The following is a 7,621-nucleotide window of genomic DNA, read 5'->3' on the forward strand; positions in this document are numbered from 1 at the left end:
GCTGCAACTAAATATTTTGAATTCAAAAAATGTTTGGTTTGGGTCCGCTTTAATGCATTATAAAGTAATATTGTAAAAAAAATAAGTCATTTTATTCATTTTTGTTATATTCAGAATATATATATATATATATATATATATATATATATATATATATATATATATATATATATATATATATACATATATATACACACTCTGGATTTCAAATTGAAATTCTGGTCATTTCATATCCCTTCTATTTTTACTCCACATAAGTCATCTTGCCACATGGAATAGGCAGGCCTCTTGGATGGCCAGTTCATCACAGTGGAATACAGATGACAGAGCCCCGTCTGTGTATAAAACAATACAGATGTGAAATACATGCTTGACTCATATATTTAAAAAAAAATGCTTTGAAGCACCATTTATACAGCTTAAAATTATGCTGTATAAAACAAATGTGAGGTTGTTACAGGACACTGCTCTCCTTCTCAAGTCCCAGGATTTCCTATTCATGCAACTTTTAGCATTTGTCATCGGGTTCACTGAATTTACATTTACCAGCACTAAAGTCATGTGAGGAGAGCCTCTAAGACTCATTCTGGCTTCATAAAGTAAGGCTGAATCAGAACAAATGACTGCTACATGAAACACACAGAGGGAGGTTAATTGTACATGTCACATGCTTCCATTTGGCCACATTTTTTAAAACACTGGAGAGAACACTCTCACCCTGTAAAAACTTGAGTTTTCATTTCACTTTCAGACTTGCACTACACAAATTGCAGTTTCATTGTAATTCATAGAGATTATCAGCAGTTATTAAAGCGGATCCGAGATGAAAAAATAACAAGTAACTTGTCTATATATCTTATCTAAAGTTTAGTTTACACAGCAAATCTATCTACAGACAGCTTCAATAGAATATGATTATTTCTTCCTGTGATGCAATGACAGTAGCCATGTTATTTGTAAACATTACACACAGGCAAAAGCTTATCTGCATCTTCAGCACTCAGCCTAATCCACCCTCCTCCCCTCTGCCTCTGAAATCTCTGGCTAGTAATACCTCCCCCTCCTCCTGCCCAGACTGAGCTCCCATGAGCCCTTGCTACAGTGCCAAGGCTCTCTGAAAGGCTGTGGACGAGGCTTGTTTAGTTTATAGGAAATTAGAGTATTAAAACAAAAACAAAAAAGTATTTGGCTTGAGGAATGCCCTATAAACAATAGGAAAGGAACACAATAATGCAATGAGTAAAAGTTAATCTCGGATCCACTTTAAGGGAAACTATGGTAACATCTGGATTAAAGGAATTGACATCCACAGACATGTTTTCCTCTGTTTAAAGGAAACCGGAGCTGACACTTACTAAAAGTTTTATACATACCTGGGGCTTCTTCCAGCCCCATCCGCATGGATCGCTCCCACGTCGCCGCCCTCCACTGTCTGCAGCTTTGGTATCGGATCCTGTCACTTTTGTCAGTCGGGCCAGTCTGACGTTTACAAGAATATGAGTACATCCAGAATAAAAGACAGGGCCTGTCATGCCAGGCCCAGTTTTAATGCATGACTGGGGAAGTTTCAAATTGAATTACTAGTTGACAGTAATTCATTCAGGTGCGCGCACTGCCCCCTTTGGAATTGTGGCCAAGACATTTTTTTCAAACCTTTTCTAAGGCTCTGGTCACCCCCATCTCCATTGCCGCGGTCTGCTCCCAGCTCTGCAGCTACAGCCTAATTGGTGGCTGCCGAACTGGGGCGGGCCAGGGCAATGCAGGCAGAGGTCTCACACATCATTCACTCATCTTGTATACCCCTTTCCCTCCAGACTCCCTCATCTCTAGACTCTGCGGCCTCTTCACTCATACAAGTCCCAATTACAACTAACTGTAACGATTGGTGCTAGCAAGATCAGAGATCTGATTATCAGGTGATCTGCAGAATCACCAATAATACAGATATACAGATACTGAAGTAAGGGCTAACACTGCAAATAGCCACCGTGAGGTAAGGTGAGCTATACACACTTTAATGCACTGAGTGTAGTGATTGGTGCAACAGTAAGTACTGACAGTATTAACAATACCTCACCAGATGAGCTGGTGGGTACTCCCAGTACTGCACCTCTCACCAGAGACAAGGGCTCCCTGGTTAGAGTAGAGTGGTCAGACAGAACAGTTCGGCAACAGATAGACAGATTACGGTACAGAATCGACAGGCAGAGGCAGAACGTATTTCAGGCAGAGTTTGGCAGTAAGGTCAGATGAGCAAAGGTACAAAATCAGGAGACAGAGACAGAACATTTAACAAGCTGAGTTGGCAACAGGATCAGATAGGCTAAGGTACAGAATCACTAAGAGTAAGATTGGTCAGAGCTAGCCAGAGTCATGCACAGATAATAAAGAGTAATCAACAATAGTAATAATAATTCCTAGTCTTGTGTGAAATCCCTGGTTTCCTCCTATATCAAAGCACACCGGAACTATCTAAGGTCTGAGCGCTAACACGAAGTATTCACGACAGCAGACAAATTGCAAGTGAAGCCGAGAGGCTTAAGAAGCGGAGGAGACCCTCAAGGCACGCCCACCAGCCTCAGCCAATCAGGAGAGGCGAGCGTGCCCTCTGACGTCAGCCGGTCAGCTGACGTGCCTCCTCCTGGCATAAAGATCCTGACGGTGAGCACGCGCTAATGTGCCCCGGAGAACAGCAGAGACACGCGTCCTCGGCGTACTAGACGCCTGGGACGCGGAAAAACCTGGCAGACCCAGCAACCAGCAATGCCCGCGGTGGACCCTCCGTCCACCGCAGCCGACAAGCGCTGACTGCCCACACCTGTCCTCGGCGGAGGAGACCCTCAAGGCACGCCCACCAGCCTCAGCCAATCAGGAGAGGCGAGCGTGCCCTCTGACGTCAGCCGGTCAGCTGACGTGCCTCCTCCTGGCATAAAGATCCTGACGGTGAGCACGCGCTAATGTGCCCCGGAGAACAGCAGAGACACGCGTCCTCGTCGTACTAGATGCCTGGGACGCGGAAAAACCTGGCAGACCCAGCAATGCCCGCGGTGGACCCTCCGTCCACCGCAGCCGACAAGCGCTGACTGCCCACACCTGTCCTCGGCGTGCTAGACGCCCGAGGCGCAGGGAGACTGGTAGGCAGGGAACCAGAAGCAGCTGCGATGGTACTGCTATCCACCACAGCTGATAAGTCACTATTCATTACACTAACTCATCTCTCTTTTAAACATATTAATGGCCTCAATTCACTAAGCTTTATCAAACATTTGATAGTTTACCTTATGGGTAATATCTAATTTTGAATTCACTAAGTTGTTATAGATTTACTGAACGTTTTAGCGATAAAACATTTGATAAATATATAACACCTTAGTGAATTCAAAATTAGATTTTACCCATGAGGTAAATTATCAAACGTTTGATAAAGTGTTTGATAAAGCTTAGTGAATTGAGGCCATTGTTGCATTTTAGTGATTAGTGAGCGCCAGCTGTTACAAAGGGGAGCTGAAGAACCAAGCGAGCTACAAACACCTGTTGTATCATCTTTTCCATATGCTTTCTTCTGGCATAGCATATCCATCCTTGCTATCCATTCTGCCAACAACGGTGGACTTGCATTTTTCCAATTGTCTGCTATCTTGCTTTTGGTGACTATTGTTCCTATTTCTTAGATAAAGAAGATAAGACAGTTGCCGTATTAATCAGAGATGCTGAAAATGGCCTCATTGAGAGCTAAGTTGCTATTTCATATCGTTCTTGTAAAGTTAATGATATTGTTCCAGAATTTAGTTACTGTAGGGCAGCGCTGTCCAACTGGCGGCCCGCGGGCCGCATCCGGCCCACCAGGCCACCTGCTGCGGCCCGCTCGCCTCCCTGGGATGCAGGCATGGCTTGCGCTATGGGCGCCATGCCTGCTCCCTCTTATTGTGGCCTCTCCTGTGTCCCCGCTGCCCCTGCCCCACAGCTCAGGCCAAACAGATCGCGGCGACTGAAGTAAACAGAGTGTGCATGGTACCCGCACGGAGTACGTCACATGCGGAAGTGAATCATTAGTCACTTTCGCATGTGACGTTCTGCCGCGCGGGTGTCATGCGCGCGCTCTGCTTGCTTCAGTCGCCGCGATCTGTGAGGTCTGAGCTGTGGGGCAACGGCAGCGGCAGCGAGGACACAGGAGAGAGAGAGAGGTAACGGGCTCGCTATCTAACTGGTGGGGGCACCTGTCACTATCTAACTGGGGGGGCTCCTGTCACTATCTAAGTGAGGGCACCTGTCACTATCTAGCTGGGGGGGGCGCCTGTCACTATCTAACTGGGGGGACACCTGTCACTATCTAGCTGGGGGGGCACATGTCACTATCTAGCTGGGGGGGGCACCTGTCGTCTATCTAGCTGGGGGGACACCTGTCACTAGCTAGCTGGGGGGGGGGGCACCTGTCAATATCTAGTTGGGGGGGCACCTGTCACTATCTAGCTGGGGGGGTCCTGTCACTAACTGGGGGGACACCTGTCACTATCTAGCTGGGGGGGCACCTGTCACTATCTAGCTGGGGGGGCACCTGTCGTCTATCTAGCTGGGGGGGCACCTGTCACTATCTAGCTGGGGGGGCACCTGTCACTATCTAGCTGGGGGGGCACCTGTCACTATCTAGCTGGGGGGCACCTGTCACTATCTAGCTGGGGGGACACCTGTCACTATCTAGCTGGGGGGGCACCTGTCACTATCTAGCTGGGGGGGCACCTGTCACTATCTAGCTGGGGGGGCACCTGTCACTATCTAGCTGGGGGGCACCTGTCACTAGCTGGAGGGACACCTGTCACTATCTATCTGGGGGGCACCTGTCACTATCTAACTGGGGGGGCACCTGTCACTATCTAGCTGGGGGGGACACCTGTCACTACCTAACTGTGAGGACACCTGTCACTACCTCAACTGCACCTGTCACTACCTCAACTGGGGGGGCACCTGTCACTATCTAACTGGGGGGGGGCACCTGTCACTACCTCAGCTGAGGTGGGGACACCTGTCACTACCTCATCCGGCCACACCACAGCATCACCGCCAGCCCGGCCACTGCAGCACCGCAAGGCATTTCAGCCCACACATTATCCCCAATCCTGCCCAAAACACTATTGCCAGGCACAGCAGCCAGTAGAGGAGAATTTAGATGCCAGGTGAGAGGTGTTTACCATATTAAAGGGGCATTCTGCTTATTTATGTGAAATGCTGTCTATTTATGTGCCTCATGACTGCTGAATTTGTCTTGTTGGGGGCCTCATGATTTGTTGGGGGCATCAAGATTGCTGAATTTGTCTTGTTGGGGGCCTCAAGATTGCTGAATGTGTCTTGTTGGGGGCCTCATGATTGCTAAATGTGTCTTGTTGGGGGCCTCATGATTGCTAAATTTGTCTTGTTGGGGCATCATGATTGCTGAATGTGTCTTGTTGGGGGCCTCATGATTGCTGAATTTGTCTTGTTGGGGGCCTCATGATTTGTTGGGGGCCTCATGATTGCTGAATTTGTCTTGTTGGGGGCCTCAAGATTGCTGAATGTGCTTTGTTGGGGGCCTCATGATTGCTAAATTTGTCTTGTTGGGGGCCTCATGATTGCTAAATTTGTCTTGTTGGGGGCATCATGAATGCTGAATGTGTCTTGTTGGGGGCCTCATGATTGCTGAATTTGTCTTGTTGGGGGCCTCATGATTTGTTGGGGGCCTCATGATTGCTGAATTTGTCTTGTTGGGGGTCACATGATTGCGAACTGTGAGACTATGGAAAAGCTGAATCGTGATCATGAGACAATAGCATTAAACCTACTTTTTTAGCTTTTTAAAACGGAAAATAAAACTGGGAGGTTCTAAAAAAAACCACATTTTTCAGGAGAGGAGTAAGATAGATGAAATTGTTTATCTTCACAGTTTATTTTCAACTTGGATTTTCCATAATATTCATGTATGAATTAAAACGTTTGTATGTAGTTTAAATTGCTGTTGCCACTTTGCGATAGATAAGTGACTTTTGGGTTGCAGTTTGGACACTCGGCCTCCAAAAGGTTCACCACCACTGTCCTAATCTAATATCCCACATTGCTAAGTTCATGTAAATTTGTCTCCACCCGTGGCCACACCCGCATTCTGGTCCATGGCCACACCCATTTTACGCGCGCCGCTCTACGCACATGCATTTTGTGGAAAGTGCTGCCAATCTAATTGTCCTTTAATTGAATTTTTTCCGGGGGGGGGCAAATATAGTACTGTCTCAACCTACTATCCGTATCTCCAGCACCTATCGCTCTAATGGGAAAAGCCCTTGGTGTGGGCTGGGGTTAAATACAATCTTGCAATTTTTTTAAACACATATATAAGTAGATAAATACTTGATCTACTTACATAACACCTGTATTGTACTGTCCACGTTTTGATTTCAGTGAATTCTATATAGTAAATGAAGAGAATTCTGTTCCTGGTGGGAACCAACCATGTCTTTTGCCCACAGTTTAGGCTAAATCCTGATGTCATTTCTGCCCTTTACTTATTTTTCTCTTCTGCTCCAATCGCTGAGTCACCTCAGCCTTGCTTGTAAACACAAGTGAGCAGGGGATCGTGTTTCAGATAAACAGCGAGGCAGGGAAATAAATGGAAGAGTAGGAATATATTATAGATAAAAAGAACCCCCTCTCCACTTCCCTTCCTCTCCATAAGTCCATTGATTTTTCATGCACGTATACATATGTATACATATGATATTGTTTATTATGGATGGATGTATCTCCATGGTATTCTCTTCACCTATGAACACCTGTGCATCTATACGGGTTAAGGCTCATTTTATTTTTATATTTATTTTTATTTTCATTTTTAATAGACTTTTATGTTTATTTTTAGCAGGTATTAATTTCAGTATGCACCATATTAATGTATAGGCTTTTGCCAATTTAATTTTAGGCTTGGTCTCATGTATTTCAATTTGAGGCTTGGTCTGATGTGCTTGAGGTTTTTTATTTTCATTTTAATTTATATCAAAAGTTTTTGGATTCATGAGCTATTTATACAGCTATATGTATGGATATTCTGTATTAATCATGTTAGAGATCACATTTTGCAGCATGGTTCTTGCATGCTTATAAGTTTTATATTGTCCTTTATCTAAACCAGGCGATGCATTAGATTCATTATCTCTTTTTTAAAGTTGTAATTTACGGCTGTTGCTGTTAGTATAATTTGTATTGTATGTTAAGCGCACGCGCTGTGAGCCAGTTTACACCTTTAATATGCGTACATCTGAACGCCACAGCCCGATGACACGCACGCTGACATTTCGTCATGAACAATAAAGTTTATTTTAACACCACCCCTATTAGTTGCCTCAACTATGGCTCCTAAGCGTATATAACTACGCATTCCCGTGCGCGTGACGTTATCTGATGAAGGCGCAGATTGCCGAAACGCGTAATGACGTCACACGCACTTCGCCCATAGGCCCCGCCTACCGCCTCGCAAGACGAGCCTCCCGGTAACATCGGACACTGCGCTGCTGGCCACAGCGCGTGCAACTCTGCCGCAGAGGGGTATAGCGGGTGGCTTTCCTGCTGATAAGCGATTTTGAATTCTTCATGTTGTAAGTAT

This window comes from Hyperolius riggenbachi, chromosome 1, assembly GCF_040937935.1.
Source record: "Hyperolius riggenbachi isolate aHypRig1 chromosome 1, aHypRig1.pri, whole genome shotgun sequence".
NCBI lineage: Eukaryota > Metazoa > Chordata > Amphibia > Anura > Hyperoliidae > Hyperolius > Hyperolius riggenbachi.